The sequence below is a fragment of the Apium graveolens genome, chromosome 2 (genome assembly GCF_009905375.1).
Source record: "Apium graveolens cultivar Ventura chromosome 2, ASM990537v1, whole genome shotgun sequence".
In the NCBI taxonomy this organism is placed as follows: domain Eukaryota; kingdom Viridiplantae; phylum Streptophyta; class Magnoliopsida; order Apiales; family Apiaceae; genus Apium; species Apium graveolens.
The window spans coordinates 169,974,577-169,989,940 of record NC_133648.1 but is presented as its reverse complement, the minus strand read 5'-3'; positions in this window follow the sequence as shown (position 1 = coordinate 169,989,940).

Below are 15,364 nucleotides of genomic sequence, written 5' to 3'. Positions count from 1 at the left end.
ATTTGATATATCTTGAAATTTGAATGTGCAGCAAATGCAAGAAAAATCCTTATTGCTTCAAGTCTTGCAACTGGAGCAAAGGCTTCATCAATCCATTTCTTCCTCCTGTGAGTAGCCTTTTGCAATCAACCTTGCTTTGTTTCTGGTGACAATTCCATTTTCATTCATCTTGTTCCTGTATACCCACTTTATTCCAATTACACTTCTGTTCTTTGGCGCATGAACCAATTCCCAAACTTTATATTTTTTAAACTGATTTAGCTCCTCTTGCATAGCAAATATCCAATCAGGATCAAGGAGCTTCTTCAGTTTTCTTTGGCTCAATTTGTGAAAGAAAACATGCATGTAGACATTCATTTACAGTTTTACTTCTAGTCCTTACTCCAACAGTTGGATCACCAATAACTGCTTCTCTAGTGTGACTTCTATCCCACTTTCTGGTGTGAGTTTATTGATTTGAGTTTTCTGCATTTTCTTCACCATTGCATGACTTGCAGAACTTTCTTCTCTTTCTCCCCCTAAGTTTGTGCTATCAAATTCAGGTACATGAGATGAGCTTCTATTCTCATAATTCACTTGTTCAGTTGACTCTTCGTCCATTCTGTGATTTGTGTTGACTTCAGCTTCATCTTCAGAAACACTATCAATACTGAGATTTTCAAATTTTAGGGCCTCAGCTTCATTTTCATCAAAGAATTCCAAGCCTGGACATTTGTCATCATCAAAAGTAACATTTACGCTTTCCAAATTTTCTTTTATTCAATCACATACACTTTGTATGCAGTTCTCTCCAATGAATATCCAAGAAAAATTGCCTCAAAAACTTTAGAGTCAAATTTTCCCACATATTCAGAGTTGTCCGTTAGAATATAGCACTTGCTTCCAAACACATGAAGATGCTTCACAGTAGGCTTTCTTTTAGATAAGATTGAGTAGGGTAATTTGCCAAGATTCTTGTTAATGAGATATCTATTTTGAGTGTAGCATGCAGCATTGACAGCTTCTTTCCAAAAACTAGTTGGCAACTTGACATCTTGCAGCAATGTTCTAGCAGCCTCCACTAGTGTTCTATTCTTCCTTTCAACAACACCATTTTATTATGGTGTCCTAGCTGCTGAAAATTATTGAAAACGCCCTTGTCTTTGCGGAATTCTGTTAAGGTTGCATTCCTGAATTCTGTGCCATTGTCACCCCTCAATCTTTTCACACATTCCTGATCTTCAGCCTGCTTCTTAATTTTTTTGATGTGTTCAATTATGATGTGTTGAGTTTCATCTTTAGAATGCATAAATTCTACCCATGCGTACCTTGAGTAGTCATCCACCATCACAAGTGCATACATCTTTCTTGAAATTGACAAGACATTAACTGGTCCAAATATATCCATGTGATTAAGTTGCAAAGGTGCACTTATGTAATTTATAGTTTTACTCTTCTGACCCGATCTCTTCATTTTTCCCTTTTGACAAGCATCACAGACTTTATTTTGAGCAAACTCCAGATTTGGCATAACTCTCACTAACTTCTTCTTGACTAGAGTGTTTATTTCTTTGAAATTCCTTTCAGAGCAACTTTATTAGTCATTTTGCTGATGATTAAACATTCTCCTTCGTCAAATTTGACATTAAATCCCCTATCTGTGAATTGACTGGCACTTAGGAGATTTACTTCCAATCCAACAACCAATGATACATCTTCAATGATAATATTTCCAGAAATTAATTTTCCATATCCCATTTTAAAACCTTTGTTGTTGTCTCCAAAAGTCACTAATGGGTCATCCATCTCCTCAAACTGTGATAGCAGGGCCATATCACCTATCATATGTCTTGAGCATCCACTATCTATGATTCATATGACTTTCTTCACTTTTCCCTGCACACAATGAGGATTAAGTGTATTTAGAAACCCAATCAGCTTTGGGTACTTTCTTCTTGTTTATAGAATATGCGGAGAATTAGAATAAGTGGATTGAGAAAGAATAGTATTCATGGACTGTTGTGCATTCTCCCTTATTGATGCAGACCCAATATTCACTTCTTTGAGGTATACTCTCAACTTATGATAACTCTTCATCATTTTTAAGTTGCAAGGGATGCAGTCAAACTTATCACAGAATGAGTAGGGATCATTTGCATTTGCTTTATTGTACTTGCATGCTCCTTCTACTGGCTTGCTAACAACCTTTCTACAAAGATGACTTAAATGATTCTCAGAGCCATATTTTTGACATTGTTTTCTTGGAGCATATGCAACATATGCAAACTTGTTGCTTTTGTTTATCCCAATTTTCCTATTTCTATTCTTCTTCTTCTTTCTTGTATCTTCAGTTTTAACTTCCTTGACAGGTGTCTTGGAATCCCGGTTGATCATGGGCTTCTTTCCAATTTCAACTTTTGAAGTTGGAGTTGTTTCTACATTTTTCTTTTCATCGTCTTCATCAGCAATTTCTTGATTTATGATCAACTCTTCTTCACTGAAATTTACGTCACAAGCGTTGAACATAGGTGAACCAACCTTTCTCAACATAGCTGAGACATCTTCACTTTCAGTTGTTTTTCCTTTATCACCTACCACTTTATTGTTGTTGTTCAAAGCATTATAATCAAGACCAATAGCTATATTAACACATGGTTTGTTCTTCTCATGATACAAACCAACTAATTCAGATGCATTCCTATAAGATTTTAGTTTCACTTCATTCTTTTCCAAGTTTTCCCTCAACACAGCTTCAATTTTATTAGCACACTTTAGCTTGTTTTTCAGATATTCATTTTCTTGCTTGACTGTGTCAAGCTCCACAAGCAGCAGGTCAACTTTTTGCTTCATATTTCCAAGCTTCGCATTAGATTTTATTAACCTACTAACCTGCTCAGTAGCTGCTACCATGCTAGTGTGTATATGAAACATCTTTATACTCATCTTTTCCACAGTCTCCTTATATTGACTAGCATTTAAATCAATAGTGGTTAGAGTTGGTACCTCTAATTTTGAAGTGGATGCTTCTCCATAATCAAAAGTCGATAGTGCATAGTTTCCAACTTCTTCATCCTCGTCATCATTATTAGTGTCATCCCAACTCTTCCCTTCTGCAATATAGGATTTTCCAGACTATTTCTTCAAGAGAGCTTTATACTTTGCTTCCAGTTCCAAGTAAGTTTTATCCTTCTTCACCTTTTTGGGTTTCTTGCAATCAGTAGCAAAGTGACCCAACTCATCACAGTTAAAGCACCTTATCTTTTATCTGTCCACAGATCCTGTTTTGTAGCCACTTTTGCTAGCTGAATTGTACTGAGCTTTTGGTTTCCAATTGTTGTAGTTGGAAGATTATCCCTTGCCTTTGAAAAATCTTGGCTTTTTGACTCTTATGTTGGAGAATTTCCTAGCCAAGTAATCCATGGATTGGTCCATTTCATATAGCTCATCCAAGGTGTAGTATTCATCTTCCTCTAGCTCCAACATAACTTGCTTCTGAGGTCCTTTATTCTTTTGTTCCATAGCTTGAATAACTGGAACTTGATTATCTTGCTCATCTTCACTTTCTTCTCTATCATGTATAATCAAAGCACTGGAACCATCAACAACATGTCCATGATGAGCTTTTAATGATTTTCTCTGTAGCATCTCAAGTTCATAAGTTTCCAAGATTCCATATAGAACTTCCAAAGTCATTCTGCTTAGATCTCTTCCTTCTGTAATAGCTGGTATTTTCTGTTCAAGATGGTCAGCAAGAGCTAACATGAACTTTAGATTAACCTCCTCAATCTCATAATATTTATCATGTAGCTTCAAGTCATTTATCAGTTTATTGAATCCCTCAAAAACTTCAGTAATTCCTTCTTTTGGTTTAGTCATAAAACCCTCATACTCAGATACCAAAATCCTTCTTTAGTTTGACATAACTTCCTCTGTTCCTTCACATAGAATTTCTATCTTGACCCGAATCTGTTTGGCTCTGCCACAATTGATAATGTTATTGTACATTACATTGTCAAGTGACTCTATTAAGATCAATTGGAAGCCATTATCCAGAGAGACTTTCTATTTTTCAGGTTCAGTGTACTGTGAGGTATCCTTAGTGGCATAATAAGCAGGAATGACCATGTCTCCATCTGTAGATTTCTCAACTCTTTCCATGGGGGTGAAAGGGCCATTCTTGAGAATTTGAACATATATTGGGTTGGCCATCCTTATAAACAACATCATCTTCTTTTTCCATTATGTGTAGTTAGATCTATCAAAGGTAGAGATCATGATACTGCTAAGCTTCTGTGGATTGATTCTTCCAAAATCTTTAATTTGTTTGCTTTTAGATTTTTCTCTGATACCACTTGTTAGGTGATGAATACAACACGGGGGGGGGGTGAATGTGTTTTGGATATTTTTTAAGGTTTTTAAACTATTTTGGATAAGATGAACAAAACAGTTTAACTTGTAGAGATATAGTTTTTAAATAGAATTAATAAACATGCACATAAAACACAGTATCTTCAAAACTCACTTAATTTTATATTAAAATCAAGTATGTCTTACTACAAATTTTTGGGTTCTTTATTGATAAAGAACTTAGCTTCTTTATCGAGATCTTCAGTTTGAACTATAGAGAACTGACATCTCGATAAGTATAATGGCTTATCGATATCTCTTAGTTCTCTATAAGTGTTTTGACTTGTCGAGGACTCTGAGTTCTCGAATGTGAACTGGACTTGTCGAGGCCTCCAAATCTCTGCATGTAAAATTGACTTGTCGATATCTGTGAGATCAATATAGGCATTTTGACTTGTCGATATCTCTGAGATCTCTAATGAGAAAATTGACTTGTAGGTATCTCCAAACTCCATATCTTCATTTTGACTTGTCGATATCTCTGAGTTCTCGAATGCATGAATGACTTGTCGATATCTCCTGTGACGCCCTCCAAACCCGGGGTCTAAATTTGGGGGTCACTAGCCAATAAACTATAATAAAATAATCACAGCAGAATAATATAATAAATATGACCCCTTGCATGCAACTGGATCGATCACATGTTATAGTATGGAACAGGCACTAATACAAACCAACTGTTATTACAAACCATAAGTCTAATTAGTTTTACAACTTATTCAAATTTTATTACAAACCTTTATACAATTCAAGCGTCCCAAATTGTCTACCTGGAAAATACACCAAACTAATTACAAGCGCTCGACTTCTGATCAAACTTGGGACTCAAGCCTGCTCTGACTTAGCTGAAAGATTAGAATAATCAACAAGTATGAGCGAAAAGATGCTCAGCAAGTAATATAGAGTTTGTAAGTGAACAATAATAACAATATCTGAGTAAAATCAGAAGCTGATATCTGAGTAAAATCATTATTATGCACTATGCTGTTCCTGATGATCAGTCATGAAACAACACCGGTATCCCGCAACCATACCGTAAATATAGGTATCGATATCCCGCAGCCATACCGTACCTATTAGATATCAATGAAGAAGGCATATATTCGCCTGACAAGATATTACACTTTTGTATAATAACTCACGCTGGACCGGTGCCTTGGCCCCTTATGCTAACCAAGATTCAATTCACAAAACAATTTTGATTAAAGAAGTCGGATCAATGACATCCTTATCAATTCAACTCCCCATGTCACATGGTCCGGAGTTATCTCAACAACTGATGGCGAAATAACTAGAACAATAAATTATTCGCTAATCTCAATTCAATGTTCCACTGTATAGAGTATATCTGGATAGTATAGTTACTCACTATCCATCAAATCAAAGGATTGGTTCTAGAAGAATGATTGCTAAAAATAAAAGAATGTCAATAAATATAGAAGTATTGATATTCAATATGCTATCAGAGTATTTATAAACAGTTCTTATATTTGAGTATGTAAAACAATAAGCTATTCTGAATTTAGAATAGGGGAGAATATTTGCATAATATACTTCGAAATGAACATCACTTGAACAATAAGTGAAGTTAGGGTTACTTGCCTTATATGCTCAATAACCTCTTACTATAACTCTGCTTATAACTGCTGGCTACTATCTCCGTCTAACACTTGACTGACTTCACTGCACTCCTTGCTACTCGATTCTATAAACAAAAGAACTATCTTAATTGATAGACCAAACTCAATCGACGTAACTATACATCTTAACATCTACCCGATCGTTTATAACCAGCATGACATTTTAAAACTGTAACAGATAGCATGCATATAACGTAACACATAATCATGGCATTTTTATAACACGTAATCACATATTTCATGTAACACATAAGTTAGATCATTAAAAGATACGTCTCAGTGCGTTCAGAATGAAAATTAGGTCAATATTAGTATTTACCGATCAAATACCGACTCAAACTAATACACAAATTAAATGACATTGTAATACAAAATAAATTAGGTCTCAAAAGTATTTTTATTGGAAGCGCAATATTTTTCTGAGTCTGTACGCGTTCGTTTCGTATTAAACGGACGAACGGTTTAATTATTATGAATAAAATAAGAAATAAATAAATTTAAATCAATTAATAATAATATTACATGATTTTTAAATACCAAAATATAATTTTTAAAAGCCTAAAATAATTTTTAGGAATTATTTGAATTAACTATAAATAATTTACATTTATTTAACTATTTATAAATAAAATTAACTGATTAAACGATTTTTAATCAATTAATTGAATTCATAAATAATTAACCAAAATAAATTATAAATAATTAAGTCAAATTAGATTTTTGAAAATAATAAAAGAAAATAATTTTTAGGATTTAAAATAAATAATTAAATGATTTTTAAAATTTACAAATAATAAATGAATAATTTTGAAATTAAAAGAAATGAATTTTAGAAAAATAAAATGAATTTTGAAAGAAAAAGAAAAAGGAAAACAAAAATACAAAGACCGGTTTTGTATTTCTGTCTTCTCTTCTACTGAATCAACAGGCGGCACATGAGGGTGGTGGGTGGCCGGACGGTGAAGAACACGGCCACCGGAATCTGGAAAACCCAGAAACCGGTGCCGGATTCTGGCACTTTCCGGCAACACCAACCCGCCCCGAAACCACACCGAAACCCCCCCGTTTTTTGCCCCAATTCACTCCATATCAGTTCTACAGTCCAGAAAACACAGCATCAACCTCAAATCTACAACGGAAATGAATCCCGGCCAAAATCCGAACTCAACTCCGGCAAACCACCGGAAAACTCGATTTCACGCAAATCGGAACCAAAAATTACGATACCGGTATGAAAATAAAGCTAAGATTAATTATAAACTATCCTAAGCATCAAACATAACCAAGAACATCTTTATAATCCAGAAAATTGATTTGAAAAATCCATAAAAGCTTAGAACTCGACTTTAGCACTCCGGGAACCAAACAACACATATTTATGATCAAAACGACTGGAAAACATCATCTAAAGCTATCTATAACATCAGAATCAATCAAAAATCATTCTAAATCAAAAACGAATTCAAGCCTCAAGAACACAAAATCGATTTTTCAATTTACCTAACCTCAGATCGTGATTATGGTATCAAAAGATCGGGTTTGAAACAAGGATCGTTTTGGTTACAAGAGCATCAACAGAGGATTCCTACAACTCCCAAAATCACTGATTCTTTCTTCTTGAAGAAATTTTACCCCCAAATTTTTTTTCTTGATTTTTGGTTTTTTAATGAAATTCAAAATGAATTAAAAAGAAAAAATGGGCTATTTATATTTTCACAAAAATTATACCCCAAAATAAATTAAGGGTGTTTTATCCCCTAATTATAATAATTAGGGCCCCAAAATAATAATTACGGGGAATAATTTTTAAAAATGATAAAATACAAAATTAATGTCAAAATTCCCCGAAAATTGCGAATAATTCAAAAATACAAAAATAAAGGGTATTTGAAATACGAATAATTTTATAAAAATAAAAACACGGATTTTGTGGGGTTTGTCGTCCCGGTTCGTTGATTTTTGAAAAACGGAAATGATCCCTAAATTACCAGAAAATACCGAAAACACATAAAATACATTCAAACGCACAAAACATCAAATAAAACAGGTATCTTAATAAAGACACTAATAATTACGCGTCCCGTTTGCAGATAAGTTCATATAATTGCAATTTAAACATATTTTTAATCAATCGAAAAAATTTTCCGGCCCGCACAGAAACACACATAAAAGTTATAACATATCATATCATAGCAACAATTACTTTAAATTTATAAAACACACAATATTTATTTATTTAACATATAATATTCACATAATTTTCCCGGATATTACATCCTTCGCCCCTTAACAGGATTCTGTCCTCAGAATCAGCCTAGGAAAACAAATGAGGATACTTGGATTGCATTTCGCTTTCCAACTCCCAAGTCGACTCTTCAATCTTGGGATTCCTCCACAAGAATCGCACTAAAGATATAGACTTATTCCTAAGTACTCTTTCTTTCTTATCTAAAATCTGCACTGGTTGCTCTACAAAAGATAAATCTGGCTGAATCTCGATTGGCTCGTATTCTATCACATGGTTCGAATCAGGCAAATAACGCTTCAACATTGACACGTGGAACACGTTGTGAATATGCTGCATGTGAGGTGGTAACGCTAATTCGTAAGCAACCTTTCCCACACGCTTCAAAATCTCAAAAGGACCAATATAACGCGGACTCAGCTTTCCTTTCTTTCCAAATCTTGATAAACCTTTCCAAGGAGAAACTTTTAATAACACTGCTTCACCAACTTCAAATTCCATATCCTTTCTGGCAGGACCAGCATATTTGCGTTGACGATCTTGAGCTGCTATCAATCATTTCCGAATAAGTTCTATTTTCTCTTTCGTCTGCTGGATCAATTCTGGACCCAAAATCTTTCTCTCACCAACTTCTTCCCAACATATTGGAGATCTACATCTTCTCCCGTACAAGGCTTCGTAAGGTGGCATCCCAATACTGGCACGATAGCTGTTGTTGTAGGAAAATTCAACTAATGGCAAATGTTCATCCCAACTACCTTCAAAATCTAGTGTACATACCCTTAGCATATCTTCAATAGTCTGAATCGTCCTTTCATTTTGACCGTCTGTCTGCGGATGATACGCGGTACTCATGTTCAGCTTTATTCCGAGACAATCTTGAAAACTTCTCCAAAATCTTGAGTTAAATCGAGGATCTCTATCTGAAACTATGGATACTGGAACTCCGTGTCTTGTCACAATTTCTTTAAGATATAACTGTACCAATTTATCCATTGAGAATCTCTCGTTGATAGGAAGAAAATGCGCCGACTTCGTCAATCTGTCGATAATAACCCAAATAGCATCATGATTCGCCCTGGTCCTCGGTAATCCAACTACGAAATCCATCGCGATATGCTCCCACTTCCATTCTGGAATGTCCAATGGTTGTATCAGTCCACTGGGCCTTTGATGTTCCACTTTGACTCGCTGGCAAGTGTAACACTTACTTACCCATTCTACAATTTCTTTCTTCATGCTTGGCCACCAAAAGTTTTCTCTTAAATCTCTATACATCTTCGTACTTCCGGGATGAATTGAGTATCTGGAGATGTGAGCGTCTCGAAGAATTTCATCTTTCAGCTCGGCTATGTTGGGTATCCATATTCTGGAAGAAAATCTTAATATCCCTTTATCATCCTTTTGACTCCCTATTTCTTCTCCTGTTAAACTGTCTCGTTCATGGCTCATTACTTCTTCCTGACATCTTCTTATTTTCTCTAATAATTCTGGTTGAAAAGACATTGCACACAATACCTCTGTAGACATACTTGGGATACTGACCTCTATTTCCAGCTTCTCAAATTCCCTGATTAATTCCTCGGATGAAGTTATCATGTTTAACCTTTCTTTTCTGCTCAGAGCGTCGGCCACCACATTTGCTTTGCCTGGATGATAGTTGATAGTACAGTCGTAGTCCTTGATCAATTCTAGCCATCTTCTCTGCCTCATGTTCAATTCCTTCTGGGTGAAGATATACTTTAAACTCTTGTGGTCCGTGTAGATCTCGCACTTTTCCCCATAAAGATAATGCCTCCAAATCTTCAATGCAAACACTATAGCTGCCAATTCCAGATCATGCGTTGGATACTTTTCTTCATATGGTTTCAACTGTCTTCAAGCGTAGGCTATCACCTTGTCATGCTGCATCAAAACACATCCCAGTCCTTTGTACGACGGGTCACTATAAATTACAAAATTTCCTTGATCATCTGGCAAGACTAGCACTGGAGAAGATACTAATTTATTCTTTAATTCTTGGAAACTCTCCTCACACTTCTTATCCCATTCAAATTTCTGGTTCTTCCTGGTGAGCTTTGTTAATGGCGTAGCTATCTTCGCGAAATCCTGCACAAATCTTCTGTAGTAACCTGCTAATCCCATGAAACTTCGCACTTCTGTTGGTGTCTTTGGCCTCTCCCAGTTGATTATGGCTTCGATCTTCGCTGTATCTACTTCCACTCCTTTATTGCTAATCACGTGCCCAAGAAATCGTACTTCTTTTAACCAAAATTCACACTTGGAAAACTTTGCGTACAATTTCTCCTGTCGCAGTTTCTCCAGAACTATCCTCAGATGCTCTGCGTGCTCTTCTTCTATTTTGGAATAGATCAGAATATCGTCTATGAACACAATCATGAATTTATCCAAATACTTCTTAAATACTTGATTCATCAGATCCATGAAAGTTGCTGGTGCGTTGGTTAATCCAAATACCATCACTAGAAACTCATAATGCCCATATCTGGTTATGAATGCGGTCTTCGGAATATCTTCTGGCTTGATCTTCAGTTAATGATATCCGGATCTTAAATCAATTTTAGAGAACCATACAGCGCCTCGCAATTGGTCAAACAAATCTTCGATCCTTGGTAATGGGTACTTGTTCTTAATAGTCAGCTTATTTAACTCTCGATAGTCAATACACAGTCGCATACTCCCGTTCTTCTTCTTGACAAACAGTACTGGTGCACCCCATGGGGATACACTGGGTCTTATAACTCCTTTCTCTAGAAGATCTTGCAGCTGAGTTGCCAATTCTTTCATCTCTACAGGTGCCATCCGATACGGAGCTTTAGAAACTGGTTCTGTTCCGGGTGCTAGATTAATCGCAAACTCAATTTCTCTATCGGAAGGTAATCCTGGTAGATCGTCTGGAAAGGCATCTGGAAATTCATTGACAACTGGGATTGCTTCCAGTGTTGGAACTTCTTTGCTAGTATCTATCACATGAGCCAAATATGCTTCGTAATTCTGACGCAATAACTTCTTCACTTGAGCGATCGTTAAGAACTTCTTCTCTTGCTTATTCCCTTGAAATATCACTTTCTTCTTACTATCCAAAGTTTGAAGTCTTACTTTCCTATTCTTACAGTCAATCTGAGCGTTATTTTTTGACAACCAATCCATTCTTAAAATAATATCAAATTCTCCCAACTTAAAAGGTATTAAGTTGGTATAGAAATGATGTCCTCCTACCTCAATATCACACCTCGGGCACACTCGGTCGACGGAAACTTGATCCTTATTAGCTAATTCTATCATTAATGCTTGTTCTAACAACTTAACTTCACAATCAGTTTATCGACAAAATCTTGAGAAATAAATGATCTTGTAGCTCCAGAATCAAATAAAACTTTAGCATCTACGGAGCTGACTGAAAGCGTACCTGCAACCACGTCTGAACTCTGAATAGCATCCTTCATAGTCATATTAAATGTCCTGGCCTTTGGCTGATTCTTTGTTGGTGCTCCCTCAATCCTTGGCACACCCTGAGATGATCCTGTAATCCTTGGAACATTTACACCTTGTGCTTGCTCTTTGTAGTTGTTGGCATAATGTCCTGTCTTCCCACATCAGAAACACGTAACTTCTTGCATCTGATTGCGACACTCATGTGCATAATGCCCCTTCATATTGCACTTGTAGCACACAGAATTAGCTTTGCAAATCTCAGAATGTTTCCTGCCATAAAACTTGCAATCTGGCATTGGTGGACGATTGGACCTCTACTGATTTCAATTCTGAAAACGGTTGCCTTGTCCTCCATTTCCTGATTGTGGTCTCTTGAATCCCACATTCCTATTACCCTGAAATCCTGGCCTTTTGTTGAAACGGCCCTGAAAATTACTTGACTTCTGACCTCCCTCTGAGGTTTCCATTTTCCTTTTCTTCCCATCCTTTCCTTTCTGAGACATATCACTCCTACTCTCAATCACCATTGCCTTCTGAACCACTGCCACATATGAAGTCAACTCAAACATGGCCACTCTGTTCTGAATCCAAAACTTCAATCCCTGTTCAAACCTTCTGGCTTTCTTTTCATCCGTATCAACCTGGTCTGGCACGAACCTTGCTAACTCAGTAAACTTAGCCTCGTACTCAACCACAGTAAGATCACCCTAGGTCAGGTTCAAGAATTTAATCTCCATTTGGTTCTTCATATACCTCGGGAAATACTTCTCCAGAAACAACTCCGTGAATCTTTCCCAAGTTATAAACTCACCTCCTTCCAATGCCCGCGTGGATTCCCACCAATAGTTCGCCTCGCCCTTTAAAAAGTAGCTTGCAAACTTGGTCTTCTGCTCAGCTCCTGCTCCGACTAATTCAAAAGCCTTTTGCATTTCCTTGAGCCATACATTGGCTTCCACAGGATCAGCACTTCCCTTGAACTCAGGTGGCTTCACTACTTCAAACTGCTTAAAAGTCACTACATGTAACACCCCCAGATCCGGGGTCGAGGATCCGGGTCGTCACGGTCTTTCTTTCCACAATATCACTTCACTTAATAAATAATACTAACCTTATGCTGTGACCCCACACTAACACACACCACAACCCGTTATAGTCTCAGAGATGAAATTTAAATAAGTACAAGTCTTTGAATCCACAATTTAAAAGTTATTACAACCCAAAATGATTACTTGATAAATTTACAGTTAATTGCCATTATCTGCCACAAGTTATAATTATACATAATTGATTCTCAAAAGTAGATGGTCTGATCTACAATAGATCTACCTCTGCAGCTATAGCAGCTACAACATCAACGGGAAGACGCGGGACGCTTCCCACGCGCTTGCGCTGGGTCTGCTGGAGTCTGGCCATCTTTCCTAACTGTTGTTGTGTGATGAAGAAATAAAGCAAGGGTGAGCAGCAAGCCCACCAAAATAATATGTATAATGATTTACAATATATGAGCCTACTCATAATACTCATGAAAGTCTTGGTCAAAAGAAATGAACCAAGTTTGATATCTTAATGCGATGAAGTCGCAAAATATTCAGTATATATACATATATACATATATACTTTTCAAAATCTTGGAAGTCCTCTTCCATGCATAATATACACAAAATCCCAGTGTATAACTGTATATATAAAAAAATATCGTTGCAAGGTGATCTCATATATCTAACCTTGTCTCAACGTTTTTCTGAAAATCTTTGTCATTCATAAGACAATTATTAATTAGATATAAGTTTAAAAGATGAGGTTACCAAATACCCCAATATACTTATATCTTTCCCAATACTACTTGAACTACCACCGTTCAAGTTATAACCAGTTTCAAAAGTTCATCCCACTGATGAGACCACAAGATAAGACTTGAATAGATTCAATCTTTGAAATATTATTGAATGAAAAAGTTATGAGATACTTTATTTAGTCCCGATATATATATCCACATATATATATCTCTAAAACATTTCCTGGAACCTCTGTTATGTAAAGTATGAACAGAGTTGCAATATCCAATGAATTTGGAAGGAAAAGAAAACCTTTGGCATAAACCAGATATCTTGCTGATCAGGCAAAGATACCCATAAGTAACCTTTTCTACTAGTAGATGGACGAATTCCCCACTGGTCATCACCCTGGTCATAATTAGGACCTTATGCTGGACTGCCACTCAGCCACTTATGCATTTGATGGACTCCCACTGAGCCACTTACACTATCATGGACGCCCACTGAGCCCATGTTGCTTATGCCGACTCAATAGATGGACTTACTTCCCGAACGATGGGCAAGTAATCAAGATGTTTTCTCAAAACAGCAACCTCGTTGCGAATGTAAAATACACCACTGAGCCGGATCCCTCAAGTTTTGAACGAGTATTTAAATCCCCTTTAAAAGGAAGATCTTAAATATAAAAATGAGTTTTGGGATCCGCTCTATCTTTTAAAAATCATTTTGAAGACTCGAAAACACTTTATAGAGTGTTTGGAGTAAAGCTGATTTAATGAAGTAAATCAGTCCCCAGAATATTTAGAAAATGACTGAATATTATTAATTAAATAATATTCCCATAAAGAATAATCTTTATAAAAATAATTGAAGTAGAAGTATTAAAATTTATACTTGAAACGAGTATTAAATAACCAAAGATATACTTATATGAAAGTATTATCTTTATTTGAATAATCGAAAATAAGTTTGATTATTAACACCTTATTCTTTAATAAAATAAAGAATATATCTCAGCAAATAATCGGAGTCATAGATCCTCAAATGAATATTCGAATAATATTCATTAAATAATATAAACTGAGTCATAAGCCCTCGAATGAATATTCAAATAATATTCAATAAATAAAATAAGCTGAGTCATAAGCCCTCGAATGAATATTCGAAATAATATTCAATAAATAAATAAGCTGAGTCATAAGCCCCCGAATGAATATTATAAATAATATTCATTAAATAAAATAAAGGAGTCATACATCCTCAAATGAATATCCAAGTAATATTCAATAAATAATATAAAGGAGTCATACGCCTTCGAATAATATTCGAAATAATATTCAATAATAAAATAAAGTTAAAGTTATCGAATAAACCTTATTCGATTAATAGTTTTGAAAACTATGACCATATATATGTATATATATATATAAATATATATAAATATATATCCATATCCATATATATACAAAATCTACTCGGGATCCTCGACTCCCGGTTTTAGAAAATATTTTCACCTTTGGGTCCCTATACTAAGGGTATATGCAAGATACCGCTATCCTCTAGCATAGGTATTATCAACTGAACCAACAGATATATATTTCAAGAATATGAAACAGGCATGCATATATATACCATATCACATGCTACAATATATCGCAAGATTTTGCTAATTAACCAACATGCATCTATCGCAAGATAATGCAAATACATATATTCATCACAATAACAGTATAACGGATAGAATACTTGCCTGAGCGACTGGGGGTTACGAATGGCTCGGGACGAGTCTGGTAACCTATAAGCAACAAGTAAGTTGGAATTAAACCAAAGTCACTTGTAAATCTATACTTTAACTAACTTAG